Source organism: Camelus bactrianus, chromosome 11 (assembly GCF_048773025.1).
Source record: "Camelus bactrianus isolate YW-2024 breed Bactrian camel chromosome 11, ASM4877302v1, whole genome shotgun sequence".
NCBI lineage: Eukaryota > Metazoa > Chordata > Mammalia > Artiodactyla > Camelidae > Camelus > Camelus bactrianus.
This window is the reverse complement of record NC_133549.1, coordinates 84,816,308-84,828,085: the sequence shown is the minus strand read 5'-3', so window position 1 is coordinate 84,828,085 and position 11,778 is coordinate 84,816,308. Positions and strand designations below refer to the sequence as shown.

At 48.9% G+C, this 11,778-nt stretch overlaps 1 pseudogene; it reads left to right on the top strand.

The window, feature by feature from the left end:
• Positions 1–1,072: 1,072 nt before the first annotated feature.
• LOC141579003 (putative serine protease 47) lies at positions 1,073–11,478 on the top strand (annotated as a pseudogene).
• The last annotated feature ends 300 nt before the right edge of the window (positions 11,479–11,778 follow it).

The following is an 11,778-nucleotide window of genomic DNA, read 5'->3' as shown; positions in this document are numbered from 1 at the left end:
GTGCACACCAATATTTAAATAGATAATAAAGATGCAGCATATATATATACATACGTAATGGAATAAAACTCACCCATAAGAAAGAAGGATATTTTGCCATTTGTGGCCCTTCATTCACTTTTTTTAAATTTCAAAAACCAGAATTATAACCAGCATAAACATTTCCAGTACACTGAAAACAACAAAATACCTAGAAATAAACTTAACCAAGGGGGTTACCTATACTCTGAAAACCAAAATGACGCAAGGAAATGGAAAGATTTCTTGTGCTTTGGATTGGAAGAATCAACAGTCTCAAAATGGCCACACTACCCAAATCAATCCACAAATCCTATGCAACCCCCATCAAAATACTCACAACATTCCTCACAGAACTAGAAAAAATAATTCCAGATTTTTTCAGGAACCACAAAATCCCTGAACAGCCAAAGCAATATGTTCTAGGTCTTTTTTTTTTTTTTTAATCTTTCATCTTTTTGTTCTCTTTTCTTATGATTTGATGACTAGAGAAGTTCCTTATTTAATATTTGTTGTAAAGCTGGTTTGGTGGTGCTGAAATGTTTTAGCTCTTGTTCATCTGTGAAGCTTTTGATTTCACCGTCAATGTACACTTTAAACTTTAAAAAATGAAAAAGAGATGAAGAATGGACTTTAGTTGATACTAATGTGTCACTATTGGCTCACCAGTTGTGACAAATGGGCCATACAAATATGAGATTTTAATATTAGGGGAAAGTGGGTGAGAGGGATATGGGAACTCTTTGCATTGTCTTTGCAACTTTTTCATAAATCTAAAGCTATTCTAAAATACAAAATTTATCTAAATAAACATAAGGAAATAAAAATGTACTGAAAATCATTGAATTGTCCCTTGTAATAAGTGAATTTCATGGTATATAAATCACACCTCAACAGAGCTGTTTAAACAGTTAATAAGGCCAGAATGGGAGCAGGGCTGGGCTTGTGCAGGGTCAGGGAAGGGCCAGGGCCCAGGCTTAGGTTAAGACTCAAGGCTGGTTAAGACCAGGGTCAGGGCGGGGTCAGGCAGGGGTCAGCAACCTTGATAATGGGCATGGAGGTGTGGATCTCTGAAGTCCAAGGCCAGCCTGTGGCCCTCCTCTGGACGCTGCTGCTTCCCCCAGCCACCCTGGAGCTGTGGGGGTCCTCCAACAGGACTTGGCCACCCTTGGTCAGGCTCCAGGTGCGAAGAGGCCAGTGGAGAGTGGTGCTCTGACACCTGATGGGCAGTGGTTGGCTCCTGGAGCCTCAGGTGCAACTGGGGCCTCAGGGCGGGGTTGAGACGGGTTACACAAGAGGGCCTCAGTGGGATGCGCTGTGACCAGGGCCTGGGTGACCTGAGTCACTGTATCTCATCTTCTCTCTGCCCTTCCCTCCAAACAGGCAGCCCAGACATCACCTCAACACAGGTTGGGTCACAGGCCCCCCCCGTGGGGCCTCTGGGAGGGAACTGCCCCAGGACCTTTGTGGGGCTGTGCAACGGGTCAGGTAGCAGGGTCTGGTCCTGAGGCTGGGAGGCTGGCTGGAGGAAAGCACCAGGACTGCTAAATAAGTGGCCCTTAGTCTGGGGCCCAGGGGTCTCAATTCCCTCCCTGAGGCCCTGGGAGCACAAGCCCTAGACCGGAATGCCCACTCTCAGGGGGCCTGGGCACACTCCTGCCCTCCCAAGTGTGAGTCCTAGAACCAGGGCTGTCTTCATTAGCCCACTCCCTCTTTTAGAAATGGAGGGTCCTGAGTCAGAGAGGGGGAGTGACTTTCCTGAGGTCACACAGCACCACACACTTCTGCCTGTGAACCTATTTCCCTGAGATACTGGGATGAAGTGGAGGGGGCACAAGCATTTAGCAACCATGACCTTGAGCAAGTAATATTGGCAGCCTCTGAGGCCTGCAGTTCTTGGATCTGCAGAGTAGGCACTGAGGTGTGCTAAGTGAGGGAAGTAATGGCTGTGATGGCCCAGCCCTTCACAGGCTCATGCAGGGATATCCGTCACCATGGAGATGCTGCTGTGTCAGCTGCTGTGGCTGCCCTTGGTCCCCCTGCCTCGCCCACCAGACCACTGAGCCCTCATCCCCAAAGGCCTTGCTCAGTTGTCCTCTGCTGTCCAGTTCTTAGTGGCACCTTGTCATTTTGGCTAGGCCTCTGGATGCTTGGCCTTGGTTTCCTACCTATGAAGTGGACAGGCCCTCCCTGGTAGTGGCATCTGAGGTACTACCAGTGTCATAGGAGGCAGGGGCATCTCCATAGTGTGAGGGAAACCCAAGGTGATAGGGAAGATCTATGGTGGCCTGGAAGTGGTGGCGGGCCAGTGGCCATGGCAAGCCAGCCTGCTATGCCAAGGCTCGCATGTCTGTGGAGCCACCCTCATCAACTCCCACTGGCTGGTTTCTGCTGCCCTCTGCTTTCTCAAGTGAGTCCTCCCTCCTAGGGTGCCAGCAGAGGTGCTGGCAGGGGAGGGGTTTGCAGGGGAAGGGGAGAACAGTGGTGATGGGCATCCCACAACAGTCTTCTGGGCTTTTCTCTGGGGCAGTCTGTGGCTTTCAAATGCATGTCATCCCTGACTTTGACCTGTGTACCCTCCACCTGCACTATCCTCCACACTCACCTGTCTGATCCTCCTCATGCTCTGCCTTCAGCCCTTGTACCTGTCCCCCAACACAGATGCACCCCAGGAGACTGATAGTGTTGGTCTTGGCTACCATGAGGTGTGGACCAACCTCAGACCACAGCTTCTTCTCAGTGTCCCCACATTCCTGGGTGTCAGACTCTAGGCAAGGAATTGGAACTGTGTGTATGGCCAGCAGCTGGTCCATTCTTCTTCTTACTTGTACAAAACTGAATTCCCAGAAAGAGCTGTGGTCACTGGTGTGAATGGGGTGAACCCTGCTGCCAGGTTGCATAAATGGGAGATGGGTTTCCCTGGGAGAGTGACACAGCTGCTCAGGTGTCTAACTCACTGTTCGTCCTGGGCCTGTATCAGTGCCCAGCTTCTGAACAGATGAAGAGGGCTCTCCAGGGAGCAGGGGCATCACAGCCCAGGTCCAGGAGCTGGAGCTTTGAGAATGCAAAGTCCTGCCAGTACCTACTCTGTGCCACACTCCATGCATGCTTCTCTGTGGCATTAAGGGTGGCAAGCCCCCACCTCACCATGACTCCATCCTGTCAGAAGAGAAAGCCCAACATGCGTGAGAAGGGCAGACCACATGGTGGTGGGAGAGGTCAGGAGAAGCTCTGTGCTCCAGTGGTTGTGGAGAGGGAGGGGCTTGCTGGAGGGGAGCAAGGGGGAGGGTGTCCGGGCAGATGAGCCATGCATGCAAGCTCAGGGAGGTGGGAAGTTTCACCACTTGTATTCAGGGAACAAGGCAAGGTCCCATTTCCTGTGCTCATTTGCTTATTTAACAAATCTGTTCTAAGTGTTTATAACGAGTGGAGATGCAGCCCTTGGACAGGAAGATGTTTAAAGAAAGGAGGGGTCGGGAAAAGTGTGGGGCCAGAAGGGGGGATGTAGGGAGCCTTCAGAAGGGTGATGTTAGAGCTGGAATTGAACCAGAACTCCTTCTGTGTACAATCAAAAGGCCTTCATTTGATGACCCCCCCTATTCCACCATCCAGCCCTAAGATTCAATGCTTCTCCAATTCTAGTGTGTGATGGAGAAGCCATATGCTGCGGTTGTAAGTAGAATATCAATTATCCTCAAGAAAGAAGGGCTCCTTATCATTAGAAATGGGGAGACAAAAGCTGCCTGGCATCATGGGGGGCAGAGGGGCCCAGAGGGCTGTGGGCAGTTAGATGAGGATGCAAAGAGAGCTAGCCCACACTCAGATATGATGGTGAAAATACACCCTTCCTCCTCCAGAAAAATCTCACATCCTGAAGAACTACCGAGTTTTGTTTGGAAACACCCCAGCTGTACCAGCACACCAGGCACACCCAGAATATATGCATGAGTTGGATTATCATGTACCCAGACTTTGATAAATTTAAACCTTTGGGAATGACATAGCCGTGCTGAAGCTGCTCTTTCCCGTGAACTTCACCTCCTATGTCATCCCCGCCTGCCTCCCAGCTCCTGACATGCAGCTACCCAGTAACACATCCTGCGATATCTGGCTGGGGGGTGTTCAATGAGGAAAGTAAGGGGGCATAGGAGAGGCTGGGGGGCAGATGAGGCAGGGAGGAGGAGAAAGGGAGGAGGACAGAGGAGTCCCCAGGCAAAGTGGCCACTGGACCTTGGCTTGCCGTGCCTCATATCAAAAGGACTGGACTGATGTCCTAGTTGTGAAAGTGTGTGATTCTAAAGATTCAGTGTTCCCTAAGTCCAGATCTCTGAAATTCTGGGAATCTTTGACTTTTGGAATCAAGAATTGGGTTCTTGGAGTCCTTCTGAGTATTGACTCTAAGGTTTTAATCAACCATGGATGTGAGTTGACTTGATTCAACTCAGAAGTCATGATTGGGGACTGGTTCATTCCAGGCCACCGACACACTGATTTCCCATTGCTATAGGAGGCTCTTGGGAAAAGTGGAGAGAAAACACATTTATGACCTCTGATCTCTGAGCCTGCAGGATCAAGTTAGAATTATTATGACTTAAGAGTGTTTGACCTCCCTGAAGCCTGCTTTGCTCTTCTCCCAACCCAGGTCAACTATCTACTTTGTAGGCTTATTAGGTAAATTGAATAATGCAGGAAAAATTTTGAGTGTTTTAAGATTGAAAAAGGAGAAATATAGGCAAAGACTTATGAGCAAGAGTCTTTATTAAAGAGAGGACTGCTTATGGTTTGGGGAAATGCTTATGGTGCGTAATTAGGTGGAAAAAGCAAATATATTTGTAATTACTCGGTACAGTGTTTCTCAGCAGAGGTCTACGGGCATTTTGGATGGACCCTATCTTCACTGGGTAGGATGTGCCTGCTAGTGCGTCAGTAACTCTCCCTGTCATAGAAGAACCATGTCCCCAGTGTTCCCATACCATACATACTCACACACCCACAGAAATACTCACAGAAACACAACACACCACACCCACACCCACAAATACACACAGAGAGACTGCTTCCTCTTTGAGAACAGGGACCTTGTCTTTCTGGTTTTAATATTCCAGTCTGTGCCCTGTACCTGGCACGTGGTAGGTGCTCTACTGCTGCACTTTGGTCCCATAGACCATCATTTCTTGCCTGCACCTCCAGACTGGTCTCCTAGCTCCACCCTGTGTGCTCTGCTTTAGTCTCCACACAGCTGAGTGTTTCCTTTAGAGCAGGAGACATTCCAGTTCTCTGCTTACTACCCTCAGTGCCTTCTCATTTATGCTTCAAAAGAAGTCCAGACTCCGTACCTTTGCTCTGAATAACATTGGCCCCCAATCCTCCCTGCATATCTCCTACTGCATCCCTCGCTCATGCCATCCCAGCCACCAGGTCTCCTTCCTGCTTTGAATATGCTGCAGCCACCCCCACCTCGGGGCCTTCACCGTGGCTGTCAGCCTAGCCTCTCTTGCTCTGCTTGCTCATCTTGGTATGACTCATTTCTCTACACGAACAATTCAGCTCCTCTTCTGAGGAGTTTTACTGGCTCACATGAGCTAAAATAGGCAACCCCTCATACCACATCTCCCTATTCCCTTTACACCATTTATTAGATCTAAAATAATGCTACTTATTCACTTCACTTACCAGATCTCCGTGAACCGAAAATGTTCTCCTGTGTCACTAGTGTCTAAAAAATACTTAACATGAGGACAGATTAATAAGTGAGTGATTGGATGAGAGGATGGATTGGGGAGGGGTAGGTGGGAAGATGAGTGAGGATAAGGGAAGATGGGTGGGTGGGTAGGTGAAAGGATAGTGGGTAGAGAGATGCAGTGAGTGGACATATCAGTAGATGGAGGGGAGAATGGAGAGATGGGTCAAAAGATGGGTGGATGGTCAAATGGATGGAAGGGTGAGTGGATGAATAGGACAAAAGGAAAGCTAGGTAGATAGATGGAGGGATTGGTGGGTGGAAGGAAAGTTTAGTGATAGACAAATGGAGAAAGGATAGGACGGTTTGTGAAAGGGTAAGTAGGCTGGTGAATGGTTGCTAAGCACCAGTGAAGGGTGTGTGTTGGTGGGATTTGTGGAAGAAAAGAGTTGTGGTCTGTTGCTATGAGAGAGGTAGAGGGAATTGGATGAGTTTGGAAAAGTTCGAGAAACGGGAGAGGGCTTCTTAGGCAGAGGTAGAAGACTGAAACAGTGCTGAGAGCTCAGCTGTGCTGAGAAAACCCCACGCTCAGGGGTGAGTGGTGAGCAGTAAAGAATAGTGGGGAGTGGGGAGTGGCCTGTAGCTAAGCTGCAGTGCACTTCTCTTACCTCCTCATCCTCATGGTGCCTCTGCTCGAACTCTTCCATCTCCAGGAGGGAAAGGTGGGCTTCAATGAGAACAATGTCTGTAATATGTTATATGAACAAAGAGTTGGCAAAGGCAAGAACTACTCTGTGCATGAGGAGATGCTGTGTGCTGGGGACTTCTTGACAGGAAAGGCCATCTGCCAATTGTGTGAGACCATTTCTGTTCTTCCCTTGCCTGTTCTCAGGTCCTCCCTGTTTTGCTGAGGGTGGAGGGTGGGGGGCTGTGTTGCCTCAACTCTCCTTCTGGAGAGCCCCCAGGACATCCTGTTTCCTCCCTCTATGTGTCTTCCCTGGATTCCATCCCTTGGCAGTGTCCCCCAGGCTACCCCTTCCTAAGCCCTTTGCACCTAAGAGCATATACTGGCAGGACCCTCAGACAGCATCTATTTTTGAGGCATGTTTTAAATTTTTGATTGAAATATACTTGCAAAAGAGTATATTCATACTGTTTTCATAGGTGTGTAGTGGATGAATTCTCACACAGTGATGCAACATGTGAGCAAAACCCTAAGGCCCCATTCATGTCCCTTTCCTGTCACCAGCACTCAAGGGAAACCACCATCTTCACTTCCAACACCTTAGATTATGAATTTTCGGTAAGTATAATTTATTTCCGGTTGTCAGTCTTTCATGGCTTCACATTATATGTGTGAGATTCTTCCCTCCTGTTGCCTGTGGTTATAGTTTGTTCATTCTCATTGCCTTACAGGAGTCTGTTGTAGGCACTGAGTTCTATGGTCAGTTCTGCTTTTGATGGGTATACTAGTAGTTTGCAAGCTTTCTATTTCATTTCACTTCCAAATATTTCATGTTGCATTTCATAGAAGCCCATGAGGAGAACTGTTGGATTAAAAGGTATGTGTATATTCAGCTCTGGCAGATATTACCAAACCTCTCGAAGTGGTTACCACAGTGCCACTCATTCTAGCAGTGGGTGAGAGTTTTTGTCCTCCTCAAAACTTAGCACTTTCTATCTTTTCTCATTTTGATCTTAATGTGGTTTTATCTTCATTTTCCCTATAACAAATTAAATATATTCTCATATATTTATTGTCATTGGATGTCTTCTTCTATAAAGTTTCCCTTCGAGTTCTTTCCCCTCTCATTTTTCTCTTGGGTTGTCTGTCTTTTCCTTTAGGGGCTCTTGGTCTATTTGTATGATTTTCCATATTCGAGATATGAGTCCACTGTTGAATATATGGATTGTGAAGGTCATGCCCCATGTTATAGGTGGGCAGACAGGCCTGGAGAGGGAAAGTGACACCCTAAACTAAGGCAGAGCAAGCTGGGACTCTGTGCTCAGAGTCCAAACCCACTGCATCCCCCTTGGGCCCAGCCTCCCAAGCTGACATCTTATCTTTTTCACAGATGGCACTGTGGAGTGGAGGGGAGAGTGTTAGGCTCCAGAGTTAGAGACACTGCCCTGCAATGTGTCCCTGCCCTGCAACTTCTGGTGGGCTTTTCACCTCCTGAGCCTGTGTCCTTATTCACATTGTGGGATTCTGAGGTCTCCTTCATGGCATTGTTGAAAGAATGGTATAGTGGTTTGAATAGTGTCCCCTAAATCTGTATCCACTTGCAATCTCAGAATATGACCTTAATTGGAAATAGAGTCTTTGCAGATGTGACTAGATAAGAATCCCAAGATGGCACCATTCTGAAAATACTGTGGGTCCTAAATCCAATGACTTGTGTTCTTATAAGAAGGGGGATAGACACAGAGACACTCGATGTCTGGCTTCTGGCTTCCAGCACTGTGACAGGATACATTTCTGTTGTTTGTAGTGCCACTCAGTTTGTGTTGATAAGCTGTGTCACTTCAGGAAACACACACAGGAGGGATGAGATGCACCTGGCCTATGGGAGATCCTTGCTGACAGCAGCTTTTATGATGGCCCAGTGAGCTGCTGAGCCTGAGGGAGGAAGCTTGGCCACCTGCCCTGTTGGTGGGAGGTGGACCCAGGTTTCCTGGTTCCCAGGCCCTAACCAATGGGTATGGACTTTCTGACTGTCAGGACTGGACTGTCCTTCTCACAGAGTCAGCTGCACCCAGATATGAAACAAAGGGCTCAGCCCACTGCTTCCCGAATCCCCATCTGGCTGTCACCCTAGACCCCACTTCCAGCCTTGTCCTCCATCTGCCTTCCCCTTGCAGAAGTCATGCCAATGGAGCTCAGGGCTGGAGCCCTTGTCTGCTTGCCTGCCAGACATCCACAGTGCCCCTTGACCTCACTCCTCCTCTAGATCCCCCCAGCCTGAGGACACCACTGAGCTAGATGCCTCAGAGTCCCAGCAGATGGCCCCCTCCTGCCTCCCTTAGCCTTTCCGTCACCCCAGTCTATCTGAGAGTTTCCATCTAGATTCATCTTCTACCACATCACCTGTTCTGGCCCCCATCCTCCAACCCAGGGCTCTCTTCTCTCCCCTAAATTGTCCCTCCTTCTGCACAGGGCACCCAGAAACAGGTCTGAGGAGAGAAGGGCCACAGGGACACTCAGTACTCAAACAGTGGTGCAAGACAGACCTGGGTCCAGTAATTAATGTGTTGTTTACTGGGATTGTGGCCTTAGCTCAGTTTCGTCACCCATGAAATGGGGTCACTAACAGCCTCCACTTAATAAGGTTCCTATAAAAATTTGAATACTGTGCCTGGCACTCAGTAGGCACTTAACAAGTGTTGGCTTTCTTTGTCCTGGCCTGGTCTGCTCTCCTCTATCTTAATTGTACCTGTGTTGGGCCTGTCTTAGACAATTCTCTCACTTAAGGTGGAATTCACTGGCCTGGACTGACTCAAGACACACATGCACACATGTTTATGCACACATACACACAGTTTTCTCTTTCTCTACAGTAGTGCAAACCACAGCTCACTTTGCATGGGATATATTCGTGTTGGGTTCCCTCTGCCTTCTGAGAGCTCTCTGTGGGCCAGGAGGCTGTTGGAGCCCTTCCCATCTCCATTTATCATAATATCAGCAACCACATGGCTCATCTGTGTGAATCCTTGAGGCCTGGAGTGGACAAGGACCAGGTCTTCCCCTGGCCTTGAGAAACTATGAGTGAGTACACCGTGGGGAGGGCCAGGGGTACTCCAGGCAGGGACCACAGAGGGGAGGAGTGGAGAGGATGATGGGATATTCCCTATTTCCAAAAAGCCTAATGTATGACTTTCTTGGGGCTGCTGAGACCAATCCCCTCAAAGTGGGTTGCGAAAATGAGAGAAATTAATCACTTTAGGTTTCTGGTGGTCAAAAGTCTAAAATCAAGTTGCTGGCCAAGCACGTTCTTTCTGGAGAAGAATGTTTTCTTTTTTCTTCTGGCTTTTTAGAGGCTGCTCACTTTCCTTGGCTCATAGCCCCTTCCTCCGTCCTCAAAGCACATCACTCCAACCTCTGCTTCTGTCCTTACATCTCCTCATCTGTCCCTGGCCTCTCAACTCCCTCTTTCCTCGTGAGGAACCTTGTGATTACCTTGGGCCCACCCAGATAACCCAAGATAAGCTCCCTACTTCAAGATTCTCAACTCCACCACATCTGCAGAGTCTCTTTTGCCATGTAAGGGGACAGAACCACAGGTTCCAGAGTTGAGGATGGGCATCTTGGAGGGTTAGTTTTGGCTGGCCACACCATGTAACCTTCTCTCTCCTTCAAGCCACCACTTCCCCCCACCACTCCCTCTCAGCTAGAGCTTTTGCTCCTTATTTCACTGAGAACATCAAAGGAATCAATCAGACTAGAGCCATTCACCTTCCCAGCCCTACAGGCCCTCCCAGCATCTTCCATCTGGCTCATCCCTCTTCTCCTCATCTGCACTTAACTGCTCCCTCTGCTCCTGCATCAGAAAGTTAGGCTTTTTCCTGTTTAGACTCTGAGCTCAGGAAATCCTTCTTCCTCCAACCTTCTTGTCCTGTCCCTTTCATGGCTAATTTCCACACACCACATCTAACAATGGCAGGCTAGCTGGCTTATTGACAAAAGCACCATACAGGAGGAGCCTTGTTATTTCACCCCTATACACGAGGGTGGAGGCTGCCCTGGATACTTGATGTGCATGTTGGACAGATGAGTGGAAGAGCAGCAAGCATGACTGTGGCCCCTGCTCCACTACCCCTACATCCAAGGATGAGATGCTCCATTTTCCTGATGAAGTGAGAGGATTTTCAACCAGATGGTCCTTCCCTGACAGTATTTCAGGACTCCAGTAATTCCCAACAGCTTTCTGGGGATCCCATCCTGCTCCCCAAGCAAAGCTGGCTGCTTCTGCCAGGCCTGGGTATGAGTATTTTCTGAGGATGCTCAACCAAGAATTTGAGAGAAAACCAAAGGCCTAAATGAATGAATGAAAAAGGGAGAGGACCCAAGTGGGGATATTCTGCTGCAGCTCAGGGTTTTGCAAGAACTGGGGTCTGTAGTGGCCTTACCTAACCAGGCTCCGCTCAGAGCAGTCCTCTTGGGCCTGTTGGGGCAGCTGTCCCTTCTCAGACTTTTGCTGGACCACCAAGGCCTCCCTGGGAGCAAGAGTCCAGGTGTTGTTGATTTAGATCCATGACTGTCCTGAGGGTCACTCAGGAGCTTCCTCAAGCATGACTCCAGTGCCTGCCTGAATGACTTTGATCACAGAGGGAGACTGACGGTTGGATGTTCAAAGAGGCCCACTTCAGTGAGCCTGATGGCAGACGCTCATGAGCCTGGCCTTGCTACATGGTCTTCTCAGAATTGGGTAAGCTACACACACTAACTTCCTTCTCTCTCCTAGGGTGATTCTGGGGGGGCCTCTTGTCTGTGACCTCACCAATGCCTGGGTTCTGGTGGGGCTGGCCAGCTGGGGCTTGGACTGCAAGTATACCATCTACCCCAGTGACTTCACCAGTGTCTCCTACTTCATTGATTGGATCAATGAGATCCAGAAGCTCACATCTCTCCCTGATGCCATGTCTGCTCCTCCTCAGACACAGTTTCCATACCAACCTCTGCAAGCTGCTGCTCACCTGGGCCTGACACAGGCTTTGTGACTCCACAGACCTGGCTCCTACTGCTGTTCATGTTCCAGGCCCCATGGCAGACCCTGTGGTGACCTGCTAAGCCTCTCTGCTCTTTCCCTCTGCCTCAGACCCCAGTCTCCTTGCTGGAATTTTCCACCCCTTCCTTTCCCCAGCCCCATCAGCTTTCAGCAGTCCCTTCTTGGTTTTATAGTCCAACAGCTGCCACTCTCCAAACCAAGCCAGAAAAACCAAATAAAAACAAATGAAAGACTCATCCTGCTCCTGTCTTTGGGGACTCCTACCTTCTTGATCCTCAGCATTCACCTCTTCCCTTGAGTTCTGTCATCTGGCTCCCTGGACAAAGAAACAGGACCTGGCAGAGAGACTGTCCC